General features: G+C 47.1%; 1 pseudogene; it reads left to right on the forward strand.

Annotated features, from left to right (window-relative positions):
• The first annotated feature begins 4,496 nt into the window (after nucleotides 1-4,496).
• LOC148043113 (uncharacterized) lies at nucleotides 4,497-12,299 on the forward strand (annotated as a pseudogene).
• The last annotated feature ends 5,590 nt before the right edge of the window (nucleotides 12,300-17,889 follow it).

Here is a 17,889-nt window from a genome sequence, read left to right on the forward strand (position 1 = left end):
GTCAATGCCAAGGGTGCTCAAGTGGGGCTCCAGCTGTTTTGGCCTTGCTCCAAGCTGCCTATTAACATTCTAACAGGATCTGCCTTCCTGTATTTCAATTTCTGGGTCCTGCAAACCTTTGAGTCCCCTTCTGATAAGTCAAGGGTTACTTTGCAGGGGTGTCAAACTGGCGTCCCATGGACTGGATGTGTCACACACAAGCCACACCGCACCCCAGCTCTGTAATTGGGAAACATCATGTGATGTAATGTAATGCGGCAAGTTTGACACCCGTGCTTTAGAGACTTAGAGATTGGTATAACTTTATTTGGGGTTTAATCCAAGAGTTCTTCAGAAGGACTCGCTCTGAATAATTTACTTAAGGGGCAGGTCTAGTTATTCATTTTTCTTTTTTTTTTAACAGCAACAAAAAAATCTGTCATTTCTTTTAGGAAGAATGCAAAGCAGCTGAGCAATGCTGATCCTGAAAGAGAATTCTGGGGTGGGGAAATTGGCTGCTGAGACCTGACAGCAATAGAGGCATGAAGAAGGTAGCAATCAAAGTGTGAACCTGTGGAAGTTCTGGCTAGAAGATGTCCTGCTATGGCTGCAGCTGGGAGTCCAGGGAACCAAAACCTATGTGGGTTTGCTGCCACTGAATGGCCTGCTGTGCAACTGCCACATTCTGGAAAAGGAGCTGCACAATCTGTATGATTCATTGCACTTCGACCATACAAGCATTAGGAGATCTCTCCTTGTTTAGCATCCTACAGAAGTCTTCACAGGGCATGGTCAAAATGAAGACCGGTTGCACATCTGGGCTCAACGCCATTAGATTCCTATGAATGCAACCTTGCAAATCCTTTCCTAAATTTATTCCCAAAGTTAGATTTCAAGAGGTTGTCTGTTCCTGCTTCTTGGCAGGTTCTAAACTAAAGCTGAGTTCCTTCCTTGCACTTTGTCTAGCAACGCCATAAAAGGAAGGTTTGTGTTTGAGAAGGTTACCTACCTTCTAGTGGTCTCAAAGCCAAGTCCTGTTCTGGTCTGACCCTGCTTTGCTTCAGAACCACCCTAAGTTTAGCAGTGTGTTGCTTGCCCACTAAAACAAAAAAAATTAGTAAAACTATTTTCACACATAGATGCAGAATCTATTTTGAAATGCTTCCACTGTGTTTTTCCAGAAAAGGGGGAAAGAATAGAATTCTGGAGAGCTGAAAGGAGCACAAGGAGGCCATTAGGTCCCATTATCCTCAGAGTCCACATTGCCTTGAAGGCTCTGCTTTCAGTTATGCTACTGTAATAAGGGGGAGGGGAGGGAATTCCTATGCAGAAGCAGCAAAGGATCCCAGGAGAATATGCCAAGAGCAGATATTCCCAGCAGGGTCCCTTAAGGCATGGAAGGGATGCCAGCAGCTGCCGTACTTAAGACACACTAATCATATAGGAAGCTATTGGAGATGGCTGATCATTTCAGCAACAAGGATAAAAGCTTCATTTCAACAACCAATTTCATCATCACTTCCCACAATCACTTGTGGCAGGAAAACAATGGGAAACCACTTCTGTATTTTTCCAAGAAAACCGCATGGTTAGACAATATAAAGTGATGCAGTCCTATTGAAGAGTCCCTCATGCTACCGAAGAAGAGTGGAGGATCTTTTGAAGTCCTAATGGTGCTTATGATGCGGCAAATTAAAGCCTTTATTACCTCTAGTTCCTGCTTGCCGTTGCTAGGCAGAAAAAGACAACTTGAAGCTGTGAAGACAGCCACAAAGACACAAGGTAGAATAGAAGAAGTGGAAAAGCTCAGCACAATGAAGATTAAGTGTATCTACTTCAATCTGACATCTCAGACATCAGCACATTAAAATGGGTTGGAATTGAATACTCCTTCTAGAGATGATGCTGTTTATTACTCAGGACACAAAATGAATATGGAACAGAGTTGCTTTCATAATCAAAAGGAGCATAACGCAAACAGTACTTGGGTACATTGTAGTCAAAAACTGCTAACCATTACATTGCTTTTCTGGACAACCCTTTAATGTGGTGATTATTCAAATGGACGTCCCAGCCACGGATGTCAAAAAAGAGGAATCTGAGCCTTCAACCTGGAATGAACAAAATAGGCAGACAAAATTGGAGACTGGAACACTAAGGTTGAAAACAGTAAACATGGTTGGACAGTGAAAGTCAATGGCTAGTAAGGTTAGGCAAGAAACCCATATGTACAGGCAGAGAGTAGGTGGAACCTGGCTCAAGAGCAGCAACTGCCAGAGGGATCTTGGAGTCCTAGTGGACAATCACTTAAATAGGAGCCGGCAGTGGGAGCCAAAAAAGCCAATGCAACCCAAGCGGCTGCATCAACAGAGGGACAGAATCGAGACCAGGTGAAGTGTTAATACTGCTTAATAAAGCCACACGTGGAGCACTGCATCCAGTTTTGGTCGCCACGATGTGACAAAGAGCTTGAGACGCTGGAAAAGGTAGAGAAGAGCAACACGCTAAGAGCTTCAGGCTGTTCTCTCGGGGGCCGCAAGAGGGCGCCGCACGACCGCCCCAAAGAGGGGCGAGATCGCTTTTCTGCTGCAGTTGCAAAGGTCCGCGAAGGAGAGGGAGGTTCTGCTCCCCGGGAAGAGCGCCCGTTTTCCTGCTGCGCCTCGAGGAACACCCGGCCCGGCGCAGGGCCAGGGCGGAGGCCGAGAAGAGCCCCGAGAAGAACACGCGCATACTGGGCGAGGGCGATTGCCATGGAGATCGCTCCCCCCTACCCCGCCGGAAGTCCCCCCTCTTCGGCCGGGCTCCCCGGTGCCTCCACGGACTCTCCGGTGTGTGTGTGGGGGGGGAGGGGGAACGGCCCTGCCGGTTGAGCCTGACCCCACGCCCCAAATTCCCCGGAAGACAAGACATGAAAAAGCATCAATAAAATACAAGTGATGGAATAGGGGGTGTCCTCCTGTCCTTTGGAGGAGAAGGGCTCCCCGACCCTGCAAGCCCCCCTTCCTTATGCAGGATCCCGCCTTGCTCCACCTGTAAGGCTGCCTGCATGCCAGGGTCACTTCCTGGGGTGGGGGGAAGATGTGGGGGCTTCAATTCGCAGGGCTGTCCGAAGAATTCTGGGCTGGAAGTTGCCCCGTCTTCCAGTGGCCAAGGCTGAGAAGCAAATGGCTGGGAGCAAATGCTAAAAGTGCCTTGATTTTGCAACGTTTGGCCTGCTGTTGGCCAGATGCTGGATGCTTCCCAGTTTCCCATTCTGGTGGTTCCCCCTCCAAGTATTGAGCCACAGCGATTCTGCTGAGCTTTCAAGATCAGCCAAGATGGGCTCTTGGGGACACATTAAAATGATAAAATAATAAATAGGAATAATTACAACTTCAGGCAGGGGAGGAGAGGAGCACGGAGTACATGGGGAAAGGTGGACTCTTCTCTTACTCCAATAGCCACCTCCATAGTGCTGCACCCCATTGAGACCACAGGCCCACACACCCTATTGGGTAAGGCTGTCACCTCATTTATATGAGTCCTCCCCACTGATTTCCCATTTCCTGTGATAAAGTGTCCAGTCCAATGTTCTTTGGAGCTTACAACCAGCTATCGGGATCCCCGTCCAGACAGTCCTGGGGACTCAGGTTTTGCACCCCTACCGTGCCTGATTGGCTTTAATTAATTATGGACAATGAGCGCTGGGCAGCCAGATCTGGAGGCTGCAGTTGCAGAAAGGAAAGTAATTTCAGTTAGTTCAGGTAGTCCTCAGTTTATGACCATAACTGAGTCTGGAATTAATGATTGTAAGTCATTGTGGTTGTAAGTTGAAGCATTTCATCACCCAAACCAATTTTATGACATTTTTGTGGTGGTTGTTAGGTGCATCCATTTACCCCAACAGGTGTTTTCCTGAAAAATGGAAGCCAATACCAGAAATCCCCCCCCCCAAATGTTGCAAATCACATATTGCAAATGATTATGGGACGCTGCAAAAGAGAGCTAGCCCAAAATGCAATCATATGACTGGATAGGTGGGCTAATGTACCTCTGAAAACAGGTCATAAGTAGATCCGTGGAAGCCTATTGTAACTTCAAGTGGTTGTTAAGCAAGCAGCCTAGGACTTACCTATCAACACGTGTCCTTTTGGCTGACCAGCTGAAGGCCAGGAGAACTTCAGAGAGGAGCAATTTCCAATGACTGCCCACCCGTCTCACCTCTTTATTTGACTTGTGGAACATCAACGCATCAGGGTCTCACAGCCAAAGTTCAGCAACAGTTGCTAGAATTCAGTGGTGCAGCAGTGTGTCTTTCTAAAGCAATTAGCCACATACTCTCCCTGATTGCTTCTGCTTGTCCCCCCAAAATCTGCAGAGTAAGCATCAGGGAAGCAACGTGCTTAGGGGGCCCTAGGAAGAGGCCCTTCCCTCTCCTGGGAAGCTTCCCCTAAGACACAGAGACCAGCCCTGCTCGTTTTCGGAAGACCTGCTTGAGGGCGCTGCTTGAGGATGAGGATGGCGATGACGCGCTGGCGATGGCGGTGTTTTTCATCGACTCCTGGCGGCTGCTATGTCTTCTGACTCTGCTTACACGACCTGGTGAGCCTCTGGGGACTTTTCTTGGCTACCATCACCCCGGAGAGGGGGTGAACGATCTCCGCGTCTGCCGAGGTTGGGCGTATTGGGCGGCTGGCTGTGCTTGCCGCCACCAGGGCCCTTCCAGACGCCCCCTCCCCCCCTCTCCATTTGGCTTGGCCTCCTCACCAGCGCTCCCTCTTTCCTCCTTTTTTGCGTGATTGGACTCTTCCCCTTGGCGAGTTTCTCAGCCTACCATTGCTGTTGTGGAGCCCCTCCCCCCCGCTCTGCCTGCCTGACATCTGGCTCTCCTTTATCTCGGCCTCTGAATATCTAGCCTCCTCTAACTGCAATCTCAGGGCCCCTGGACGTACCGTTTCAGTCCCAGTTGCTTCGATCATCGCCACCCGCCACTGCCCCTGGAAGACCATCTAAGACAGCGCCTGTTTAATTCACCTCATTACGGCGCCTGGACTTTGGACAAGTGGGGGTATTTCACAGCGAGGAGGGAGGCTCTCTGTTCACCCCTCAGTCACCCCAGACTTTTGGATCTTCCCAGGCCTACAGGAGAGGGGGAAGACAAGACATCCTCCTGTATGCCACCTGTGGACTACTGCTGGTTTCCAACCATCCCGAACTCAAAAAGCCACTTGCACAACTTTTAAGACCTGCGCGGACTGTTCTTGTATGTGGAATGCTTGCTGTATGTATGTTAGTGAATGATCCCACTTTTTAAAACTAATTTTTAACTTTATGCTTTGTTTTACTGTATTTATGGTTTTTTATTGTTATAGTGGGGCGTGCATGTTAGGAATGACTGTTTGACTGAGAATGCGGCTGGAGCCCCCTCCACTGAGTGCAGAAGGAGAAGTGGATGGGGCCCCGGACCCGCCTCTCATCCCAGAGTGCATGGGGTGAATGGCCTGCCAAGGAAAGCGGGGGCCGTGGGAGGGGAGGAGGGGTCTACGGAAATGGGGATGGGCTGGAGCATTCCGGTTACGTTTGGGAGAGGCAAGTACGACGGGAGTTTCAGGGCTGGCCATTACCGGGGAAGGAGGGCTCGCTATGTCACAGCGATCCCTCGTTCCGGCCCTGAAAACTCAACTCAAGGACCAGGCGGCAAGAGATGTCAGGGCCCTGGTCTCAGGTTGCTGTTGCTAAATGCCAGGTCTGTGATTTATAAAGCTCCCCTCATCCGGGACTTAATATTAGATGAGGGGGCAGATCTGGCATGTATTACTGAAACCTGGCTGGGCCATGAGGGAGGAGTCCCCCTCTCAGAAATGTTCCCAGAAGGGTTTCAGGTGCTCCACCAACCACGACACCAGTAAAGGGGTAGGGGAGTGGCAGTTGTCATCCGGAAGTCATTAGTACCTCGTGGGATCCCTGCTCCGGAGACTGTCGCGTGTGAGTCCCTTCTGGTGAAGTTGGACCTAGGGGGTCAAGTGGGCTTGTTCCCAATGTACCTACCTCCCAGCTGCGTTACAACAGCCCTGCCTGCGTCCCTGGAGTCAGTAGCCGGACTGGCGGTTGAGTTCCCCAGACTGATAGTACTGGGGGACTTCAACCTGCCATCTCTCGGCGAACCCTCTGATGGGGCGCAGGAGTTCATGGCTTCCATGACAGCCATGGACTTGACCCAGGTAATTCAGGGTCCGACTCATACAGCGGGACACACGCTCGATCTTGTGCTTCTCTCGGGGCAGTGGAAATGTGATCTGGAACTGAAAGGCATAGAGACCACGCCCTTGTCATGGTCAGATCACTTCCTTCTGAGGCTCGATTTTCAGAAACTACTTCCCCACTGCAGGGAGGTGGAGCCGACTAAATGGTTCCACCCCAGGCACCTGATGGACCCTGTGGGATTTCAGATGGCGCTTGGGGAGATACCTGACTCCCTTGCCCACAATCCAACAGAGTCCTTGGTCGCTGCTTGGTACAGAGCGGCGGCTGGAGCTCTGGATCCGATTGCGCCTTTGCGGCCTCTATGCGGCAGTGGATCCAGGAGGGGCCCTTGGTTTACCGAGGAACTCCGGGAGTTGAAGCGCCAAAAGAGACGCCTAGAGCGACGCTGGAGGGCCAGTAACTCCGAATCTGACCGAACATAACTAAGAGCCTTTATTAGGACTTATTTAGTGGCAATACGGGCGGCAAAATGCACTCATTTTTCCGCTCTTATTGCGTCCGCAGAATCTCGCCCAGCAGCCCTGTTTAGGATAACCCGCTCCCTCCTGAAAGGGAGGGATGCCGGGGAATCCTTGCAGGGAAGAGCTGAGGAATTTGTTCAGTTTCTAGCGGACAAAGTCGCTCAGATTCGGATGGACCTGGACTCCACTTGGACAGTACCTGCAGAGATGCCGAGAGCGGGCCTTGATCGGATTTCTTGGAGCGAGTTCAAGCTTGTCACTCCTGAGGAAGTGGACAAAGCCAAGGGAGCTGTGAGTGCCTCCACCTGCCTACTGGACCCGTGTCGCTCCTGGTTGGTTTCGACCAGCAGGGAGGTAACACAAGGCTGGCTCCAGAGGATTGTTAATACCTCTCTACAGGAGGGATCTTTCCCGCTGCCATTAAAGGATGCGGTGGTAAGACCCCTCCTTAAGAAGCCTTTTCTGGATCCAGCTATCCTTAAAAATTACCGTCCAGTCCCCAACCTCCCTTTTGTAGGGAAGGTTGTTGAGAAGGTGGTGGCCTTTCAGCTCCGACGGACCTTGGATGAAGCAGATTATCTTGATCCCTTTCAGTCGGGTTTCAGGCCTGGTTACTCCACCGAAACTGCTTTGGTCGTGCTGACCGATGATCTCTGGCGGGCCAGGGATAGAGGACATTCCTCTATCCTGGTGCTTCTTGACCTCTCAGCGGCCTTTGATGCCATCGACCATGGTATCCTTCTGCGACGACTGGAGGAGGTGGGAGTGGGAGGCACCGTTCTACAGTGGTTCTCCTCTTACCTCTCGGGTAGGTCGCAGTCGGTGTTGGTTGGAGGACAGAGGTCAACCCCTAGGCCCCTAAAGTATGGGGTGCCTCAGGGCTCGGTCCTGTCCCCTTTCCTATTTAACATCTACATGAAGCCGCTGGGTGAGATCATTCGCCGGCATGGGATCAAATACCACCAATACGCGGACGATACCCAGTTGTATCTGTCCGCCCCGCGCCAACTCAGCGAAGTGGTAGAAGTGATGTGCCAGTGCCTGGAGGCTGTCAGGGTCTGGATGGGAGTAAACAAGCTGGCACTCAATCCAGACAAGACCGAGTGGCTATTGAAGTTGCCCCCCAAGGACGGTCCAAATATTCCATTGCTCAGCCTGGGGGGTGAAACTATACACCCCTCAGAGAGGGTTGGCAACTTGGGTGTCCTCCTGGATTCACAGCTGACATTAGAACATCACTTGTCGGCTGTGACCAGGGGGGCTTTTGCCCAGGTTCGCCTGGTGCACCAGTTATGTTTATTTTTTTCATTTGTATTTGTTTATTTTTTCAGTTGCGGCCCTACCTGGACCGGGAGGCAGTTCAAATGGTCACTCATGCTCTCGTCACCTCTAGGCTTGATTACTGCAATGCGCTTTACATGGGGCTGCCCTTGAAAAGTGTTCGGAGACTACAGTTGGTCCAGAATGCAGCTGTGCGAGTGATATCGGGTGTACCTAGATACACCCATGTTACACCTATCCTCTGCGAGCTGCACTGGCTTCCCATCGGTCTCCGGATGCGCTTCAAGGTGCTGGTCATGACCTTTAAAGCCCTACATGGCTTGGGACCTGGATACCTGCGGGACCGCCTCCTGCCACATACCTCCCAATGACCCATAAGATCTCACAGGCTAGGCCTCCTCCGGGTTCCGTCGACCGGGCAATGCCGGTTGGCAACCACTCAGGGGAGGGTTTTCTCTGTAGCTGCTCCGGCCCTGTGGAACGAACTCCCCGCAGAGATCCAGACCCTTCCCACTCTCTCGGCCTTCCAAAAATCCACTAAAACCTGGCTGTTCCGGCAGGCCTGGGGCTGTTGACCCCAAAATATGGTCCAGCCCCATCTAGAACTGAGTGCTTGGAGTGTTGTTTTTAAATCTATCTTTTCTTTTCCTTATATTTTCGTTTCGATTTTATTTTGTATTGTAAGCCGCCCGGAGTCCTACGGGATTGGGCGGCATATAAATGTTATTAAAATTAAAATTCAGATTCAAATCATTTTTTGATATGTTGATCATGTGTTTGTTGCTGGCCCCGATTCTTCAGAACTTGATTTTGGTCATATTTTATTTCTGTTCACTGCCAAGAGTTCCCCAAGGAGATGATTGGCTGTAGTCCCTTGTTTACAAAATAAATATGTGAGGCTTAATTTCTTTCTTAAAAGTAACGATTCAAAAAATATATCCACAAGGTAGCTATATCATAGGTAGTCCTTGACTTGGGACCAGTTGCTTAGCAACCATTGAAGTTATGATGGATCTCCCCAGGGCTACTTCCAGATTAAAACTTCCAACAGCTGCTCCTGCCCCTCCCCAACCCATGATCATGTGGTCACATTTTATGAGGGTTATATATTGCTGGAAATCTGGGTTTATTTCTTTCCAGCAAGGAGCACCCCACTTTAATAGACAATGGATTCTCTTAGCCAGCCTTCTCTTTCGTTTTCCTCTCTGATGCTTACCTGGGAGAAGAGTGAGAGACCTGACCCAAGGTTCCTCCTGGCAGATATGCTGCTGCTGCTGTGGAGGGGGGGGTGAGTACTGGTTGCCAAGATCATGGGGGTGGAGGGAGTGTATCTGCGACTTGGCAGAAGCCACTAGGGGGGATAACAGAAGTGCTGAGATGCCCAGGAGTTGTGTTGCTTGGCAATGGCTCTGGCCATCAGGCAGGGCAGGGCTGACCCAGAAGGCACCAAAGTCCAAACCTTTGAAGGCTGTTGAAAAAGAGAAGTGGAGTGAGGGGTGATCCACCTTCCTCAAAACCCTGAGGGCGATTGGGGTACCCGTGCCCATTTGAACTCTTCTTTACTCCATGCCGTTCCTGGATTGGCACCAAACCCCGAGCACTCAAGAGGACCATAGAGGTTGGACACAGCTATTTAAACTAAGCATTGGTTAATCTACTGCTCAGGTCACCCATTGCTTATAAGGCATAGGGATGTCTCAGAGGCTGGAGTGTCATCATGCAATGATGCAATTTGCACTGGGATGTCATTATATGCATGACCTCATGCGCCCCCTGTAGAGGCCCCTGATTCATCTTGTGGGCTTCACCAGATCAGTTACTGGTTATAGTCATATGGTCAGTTGGTCTGGTTAGCCATGATTCGTTTTTTTTTTAAGTCTTAGTGTTATGTACAAATCCAGCCTAGTCAGCTAATTTATGCTGTACTATTCTGTGCAAATCTAGAAAATGGGTTAAATGAGTTGTATGAATAAAGCCATAGAGTTTATATGGCAGCCATAAAGTTAGAACCATGGAAATCAAACTGATAAAATTAAAAAGACGACCTTCCCCTGAATTGCCACCATGGAAGAACAGAGACAAAACTGTTGCTCGCTCCTTTATTCTATTTATATCCCACCTTCCCTACAGGAGCCAAAGGTGGAATGTGCCCTCTCCCCAACATGCCATGAGGGTTGGCTGAAAGGAGGGGGCTGGGCCGGAATCCCATAGAGAAACTCTGGGGCTGTGGATGACATGAACTGGGTTTCTGTGCTGCCAATTTGGCACGTCCTTAATGCAGGGACACTCCCTCCAGATCCTATGTCCCCGGTCAGGGAGATGCTCAGAATTGGAGCCCTACAGAACTCGGCTGGAAGGGACAGGATGGCAGAGAGTCTTACCTGGTGGCTTTTGGCCTCTCTCGAAGGGACCCCCACTATTTATGCCCCTCAGGTTCACCCTGACCAGGACATCAGGAGGCATTGGGCATTGTCTTGCAGGACACCTGCAGAGAAGGTGAAATATAGTGGAATAAATGCACCTAAAAATTGGACACTGCGTCCGTCCCCACCTCCATCCTTTTGGGCTATGGCAGAGGTCTTCAAACTTGGCAACTTTAAGACTTGTGGCTGGAGAATTCTGGGAGTTGAAGTCCACAAGTCTTAAAGTTGCCAAGTTTGGGGGGCCCTGCTCTATGGGATTAGACTCCAGACAAAGCTGTTCTTATCCCACCTAGACCAAAGAAGAGAAGCCAGAGGAAGGGCTAAGAAGGCCAACGGTCCCACTTCTTATCAGTTGATGGGCTCAGCGTTCTACCTCCTGCCAGGGGCTTCCTCGGATGCCCTCTGGAAATGCCCACTTGCCTAACAATTGGAACCAGCCTCTGGTGCAGGTAGTCCTCAATTTGTGACCATAACTGAGCCCACAATTGCAGTTCTAAGTCGTGGTGGTGGTTAAGCAGGCCATCATGTGACAGCGCCTGATTTGGCTACCTTTTTTGTAGCAGTCACTAAGGTACTCAATGTTGCAGTCTGCATTGTAGCAAAATTCCAGGACAGAAAAAGTCAAGGTGGTGGCACTGGGATCGAAGCGTTTCCTGTATGGCATCTGTGCGGTGCATGTGAAAACCTGACACGGGCTGATTTCTGGACCTACGTGAGCCCCTCCTGCCTCCCAGAGAATCTGTTTGTCTACCTTTAGGAAAAGCAGAATTGAGGTTTCAATTTGGGATGGGTTCTCAGCTTCTCCCTGCACCCCCCCCCCACCAGAAGTGTCCACTTCCCATCCGACATCACAAAGGGCTTTGTCTTCCAAGAAACCTTGTTAGGGGTTTAACTGGGCTTTTGAGCGCAGATCTGCTTTATCTGAGCATTTGCAATTAATCCCTCCGTTTTCAAATCCCGCAATTCCTCTCCTCTCTGCCTGGATCAGCCTTCCACAAACTGCCATTCCAGCTGCTCCCAGATTCAATTTCCCCTTGTTCCCCTCTCCCCCCCAGCCCCCCCCCGTGTCATAAAACCCCGTGGCCTTCCAGACTGCTGGAGTGAGGAAGAGCACATCTAATGGAAGAGAGGGTTGATATACGAAAGGAGGAGCCTGCAGAGGAAGCTGATCTTTGTGTGTGTGTGTTTCTGTGTGTGTGAGAGAGAGAGAGAGAAAGAGAGAGAGGGACATTTCCACCATCAATCTCTATCCCTTGCCTGAATTTTCCTTTTCTCCCCCCCCCTCAGGGGATGCTCAAGGGAAGGTCTGTGGCTTTGTAGGAACACCACACACACACACACACACACACACACACACACACACACACACACACACACACACACACGTTCACCTCTTTGGGCATCATTTTTATCATTTTTATCTTGGGTTCCTCTTCTTCCAGTATCAATAGATTATGCAATGTCATCCATGTGGACTCAGCTATAACATGTCTTTTCCATCAAAGTGCTTCAGGGAGTGATATCCACAATGGTACCTTATAGCCACTCTCCTTTTATACTTCCACCATATACATCTGATCAGCTGCTTAATAAAATGGTTCTTAACACCTGGGTTAATCTCTGTCTTGTCATACCATAAATGGGGGGGGGGGGACACCCAAGTCAAGGCCTTCAATGTCTAACAGCCTTTGCTTCTGCAGAGCTATCCAGTCTTTCAACCATCCAAACAACAGGCATCACAGGACAATCTTAGGTCAGGCAAACCAAGGCCTCCCCTTTCTTTTGCATCTTGTGAAAGTTTATATTTGGCTCTTGGTTTTTTGTTTTGCCAGATAAATGTGGAAATATTCTCCTGCCATTGTTTAAAAGGGAAGCCTTTGATCTAAATCAGTATAGTCTGAAAGAGAAATAGCATTCTGAGTAAGACATTCATTTTAAAAACAGAAATTCTTTCCATCAGTGACAAATGTAGGTTTTTCCATCTGTCTAAATCAGATACTATCCCACTCCACATTTTAAAATAACTATTCTGGTTCAACGTAGAATTTTCATTGGAAAGAAGCACTTCTAAGGTCTACAGTTCCAGAACTTCGCTGAAGGCTGGCGATTTGCGTACCTGTTGCTAAGGTGGAATGTAACTACTTCTGGGGAGGGGGGTTGCGTTGGTTGGAGTCACCATTTTTTGGAGTGGTCAGCTTCTGGCGATCTTGAGAGAGGAAGGCCTCTCCATCACTGAAGTTGGTTCTTTGGACTGTGAGAATGATATCACTGGCATAAATAAATTTCAGAGAAAATGGTTGCAGGTGAGGGCCAGTTGTAATACTTTTTTCAATGCGGTTGTAACTTCAAACAGTTGCTAAATGAATGGCAGTAAAATTAATTAATTTCTACAAATGAATAAATCCATCTGTGCCATCAACTGCAGCTGATTGATTACTTAATTAAAATTTGAGTTGGACTGGCTTTGAATGACAGCAAGAAGGGTTTGCAGATGTTCCCAGGGAGGCCTGGCCTCTTTTAGAATTGGCAATACTGCCAGGGCCAGTTGATGTGGGTATGAGGAGGGGTGGAGAAGGTGCCGCCCTTCAAGGAGGGTTGAATGCCATCCTTGTCAGCAGCAGGGACCGGGAAGAAGGAGCTGCAGCCCCATACTGGCCATTCTTGCCTTCTGGGATCTCTCTGGGAAGGGTTGCTCGGCTGTTGCTGCTTCATCCTGCAGTTCTGTGCTGGTGATTGCAGAAGCCCAGGCCTTGCTTTGCCCTTCAGAAAGTAGGAAAGTGATCCTGGCTGCACCTGTCCTGATATCTGGCAAAAGGTGTTGCTTGAGCCCCACTTCCATTGCACATGTGAAAACTTGCCTGCCCTGCAAAATCCAGATCAGGACGCCAAGTTGGAGAAATTCTTCCGCAGCTGCCATGGCAACCTCAGGGCATACGTGTAGATTTTGGGGTGGGGGAAGGGAAGGAGAGATGTTGCAGGATGCTGCAGTGGGGTCCCATGAGGATCTTTGCCCACCTTTGGCAGTCTCTGAGTACAAGAAACCGAAAGGAACTTACTCCCTCCAGGGTTGGAAATGAGGATTGACAGAATGACAGAGGCCTGGGACGCTGGGGGCGGGGGGGGGAGCTGCGTGTGTGTGGGGGGGAATTATTGCTATTTCCCGTACTTTGCCTTGGCAAAAGGTTTCTGAATTGACATCCATCTTCATTTGCAATACATTAGATCTCGCTTGGGCCAACATCACGTGCGGTCTCAAAAATGTCATTTGAGCTGCCTTTTTTCCTTCACGAAGTTTTTTATTTTTCATTTTTATAACATATAATCACATGTATACTATTATATAGCCAAGATCATATTGTTATTAAATGTTTACATCAATTCATCTTACTATCAACTCCCTAGAAAAAAAAAGTTATTAGCTCTTCTGCTCTCCATACATTATATTTGTTCCTTCACTTTCTTCTCCCCCTCTCATCCCACTCCCTACCTTTCTTCCCTCTCTCATCCTTCCCTTCTTTACTTCCCCTTCTCTCTCCTACTCCTCTCCCCCCTTTCCATTCTTCATTTCTCTCCTCCTCTTCCCCCCCACCCTCTCTCCTATCCTCCTCTTCTTCCCTTACCTCTCTCCTTTTCTTCCCCACTCTACATCTCATTTGCTTGGTGTATTTCAGCTTCTGAGCAAGCTCCATTTTATGTTGATGATATTTATAGTTCCTTTTCAATATACATATTTAATTTTAAGCATATATTCTCCTCCTTTAAAAAAAAGGAAAAGTAGAACAAAAAAGTATAAATATATAGTCATTGTACTTTTAAGGACCCCTCTCCCAGCCTAATTTTGGTTGAGATGTAGATCTGGTTACAATTCCCAGCTATTCTCATCATTATTTTTATATAATTATACATCCTTACACGCCCCCAATTTGTAATTCTGCCTTTAAGTCTCAATAGTTTTCCATTATAAGTGTATTTCATGTTCCCTCTCCAATTTTTACATGCCTTGGATTAGATTACCTTTAGTTGTCTATGAATGGCAAACGTCACTGTTCAATATTCATTTCAATTTCCTTAATCTATTGTATAGAATAACAAGTGGTGAAGTGCTTTATTTATAGAGCCGAGGTGGCACAGTGGTTAGGGTGCAGTACTGCAGGCCACTTCAGCTGACTGTTATCTGCAGTTCAGCGGTTCTAATCTCACCGGCTCAAGGTTGACTCAGCCTTCCATCCTTCTGAGGTGGGTGAAATGAGGACCCAGACTGTGGGGGCGATATGCTGACTCTGTAAACCGCTTAGAGAGGGCTGAAAGCCCTATGAAGCGGTATATAAGTCTAACTGCTACTGCTATTTCATCATCTTAAAAGTTCTATGTATATCCATGTTTCATATATTTTAGCCCATGCTTAGTTGTCCTTCTATTATCTTAGTTTTATATTTTCCCACATAAAAATTTCTGCTTGTCTAATGTTTTCCTAGTTAAGTCTTTTGTCCCACTTCTCTACTCCTGCCCTATTCCTTCTCTTTGCTTCGACACATCCACTCTCCCCAACTTTCCCCAGGTTGCCACCAAAAGGATGTTTATTATTTCTCTTGGTTGAGGCCAAGCCTCCCACTTTAATTTCCCTTATGCCACTAACAGCCTCAAACTCTTTTGTCTGCTTTTTGTTCCCTTTTGTTGGAACAACTCCCTTTTTTAGTTTTCTCCATACCACTGCCAAAACCAATGGAGTTTTTTGTCTGCCTTTTATTTCCCTCCGTTTCTACTCCTTCATTACCTTGCCCCCCTTGCCCCCCCTTCTTCTTTGTATTCTTTAGTTATCTGCTTCTCTGGGTTCAGAATTCTATTTAGGCTTTATTTTAATGATTTTAATGTTTTATGCATATTTTTAATAATTTCACGTAGTTTTTCAAATTCCCAGCTTTTCATGATGTCCAGTTCCAAAGTTAGAATTAACTATACATTTCTTATTTCAAAGTTCTGGTCTGCTGTGGGGGAGAACAATGGGACCCATCTTGGTCTTTTGTTCTTCTTTAATATCCAGTTCCAAAGTTGCAGTTAGTTATACAAAGTCTTATTTTGAGGTTCTGGTCCACCTTAAATTTTAGTTACTGTGGAACTGGAAGTGAAGCCGGGGCCATCTTAATCTTTTGCAGTAAAATAAAAAGATGACGGAGGGAAGAAAAGAAAAAAAACCCTAGTATTTTCCAGTTCTTATCTCTGTAATAATTCTTCCTCTTGTCACCTTCCGTCTCCAATCAGCCACAGCTGCTTAAAACGTACCAATTAAAACAAACATATAAAGAGCCAGATTCAGTACGTATCTCTTTTCCCTCCTGTTCTTGCAACTTCTGATTTATGGTAGTTGGTTAGTTAAAACTTCCCACACAGTCAAGGTTAGGTTATCTGTTATCAGAGAAAAAGAAATATTTTTTCTTGATTTTTTGGAGTTGCTTCAAAGCAAAGTAAATCCTTCAAAATATTTGGTTTCTATTTGAAATCCAAAACCAAATTAGAGTATTATATTGAGTGGGTTCAGAAGAAGATGTACTTTTTTCTTGATTATTTTAGCTGGAAGGAATTCAAACAAAGTAAAAGTATTGGTTTCTGTTTAAGATCCAAAGCCAGATATAACATTTATAATTGTATGAGTTTGTCACTGTTCTGCTTTCTATTCTTCTGTTCGAAAGCATTTCAAATAAAAAAACTTCAGGGGGGGGGACTGGTGTTACCACCCTCCACCTTCCTTTCTTCCTTTTCTTTTAGGAGAAAAAAAAGTCCCGATCTGACCATCAATATTATTTATGTTCTCAATTTTTTTTTGCCTTTTCCAGGTTTAATTTAGTTGTGGGTTAGATAAGTTGCTTCCCCCAGGGTTTGATGAGGCTCTGCCCTTCTTCGCCCCCCCTTCAGGGAGGTTCTGCCCCTACAAAAGGGACGCCGGAGAAGGTTTGTCAGACAGGGTTCATGTGAAGCTCTTCAGAGCTCACATTCTCCTCATCTGTCCCGCTGAAGAACTTCTTGTCAACCCATTTGAGCTGCCTTCTGGCTAGGAGATTGGTGACCCTCCTGATCTTGCAGCTACAGAGACCAGTTGAGAAGCTGGCAATTTGCAAGAAATCATGGCTAGTCTCCAGCCAGGGAGGGGTGGGAGAATGCTGCTTTTTAAGGGGCTTATAGATGTCACTCTTTTTTAGATTTGCCCCAATTCAGATGATTGGATTAACCCATGTTGGAGAATGATTAAGTCCTGCTGTTTTTAGTGGACTAGACACCGTGTCATGTTTCTCAAACTCTGGAATTTTAAGATGCGTGGACTTCCACTCCCCAAATTCCCCAGCCCGTCTCTAGACCAGCTTATGGGGGTAGGGGTGAAATCAACTTACCTTCGTTACTGGTTCACAAATGTGAGTGTGTGCACACACACACTTGCTTCGCTCACATATGCACAGGACCTTTTGCGCATGCGCAGTGTGTCAAAAATGGACAATGTCTGGGTGGGTGGGCGGAGCCTGCTACTGAGTGCACCTACAAAGGTAAGTAGAACCTGGGGGGGAATCCGCTGTGCCATGTGATTTAGTTTAGCTAGAAAGCAGGAAAGCCTGCTTTCTAGGTAATATAAATTGCGCGTCACAGCTTATCGTCGGAAATACTGGTTTGGGCGAACCAGTAGCATTCTTTTTACTACCGGTTCGGGTGAACCAGTCCAAACTGATAGCATTTCATCCCTGGGAGTGGGGGAGAGGAAGCTTAGAGAGAAGAAGGACATGAAGTCAGCAGCATCACCCACCATATATCAGCCAGATTCTAGAACATAAAACAATAGATTTGGAAGGCGCCTTGGAGGTCTAGATCTTTAGTCTGCTGCTCTGAACTTCCTCCAGGGTGGCCCAGATTTTATCATGTGGATCCCCAATCTGTTTGGTTCCCTGCATACATCTGGCATTTGGGCAGCATTTTATGGACACACTCCCATCCTTTTTTTTTTTCAATTTTATTTTATTTTTTATTACATAGACAACCTAATCACATAACAATAGAAAAAGAAAGGCAAAGGAAAAAACAACAACAACCCACACACACAAAAAAAAGGAAAAAAAAACCCATCATCCCATACAATATGTCATTTGATTAACAGGTGCATCCCTACTACGTTTCCCCCCATACACACACCCTGTATCTCTCTGTTGTATATTTAATAGACACCACAATAACCTAGGGTTTTTAAAAAAAAAGGGAAAAAAGAAAAAAAAGAAAAAAAAACATCATCACATACAGCATGTCGTTTGGTTACAAGTGTTTTAACATCTGCATCTTCAAATAATATTTACCATCTCAAATATTTCATCTAATATAACTAAAGGCCTCATTTTCATTCTACAATATATATTCAGTTAACATTAGCATTATTTTTCCCCAGAAAGTATAATTATTTATTGTTAACCTTGCATTTCATACCTTCAAACAGAGATCTTATTCCTTCATTTTTCAACAAAGCATCGCTG

The sequence above is a fragment of the Thamnophis sirtalis genome, unplaced genomic scaffold (assembly GCF_051295495.1).
Source record: "Thamnophis sirtalis isolate CommonGarterSnake01/CBP01778 unplaced genomic scaffold, rThaSir2_p1.2 scaffold_13, whole genome shotgun sequence".
In the NCBI taxonomy this organism is placed as follows: Eukaryota; Metazoa; Chordata; class Lepidosauria; order Squamata; family Natricidae; genus Thamnophis; species Thamnophis sirtalis.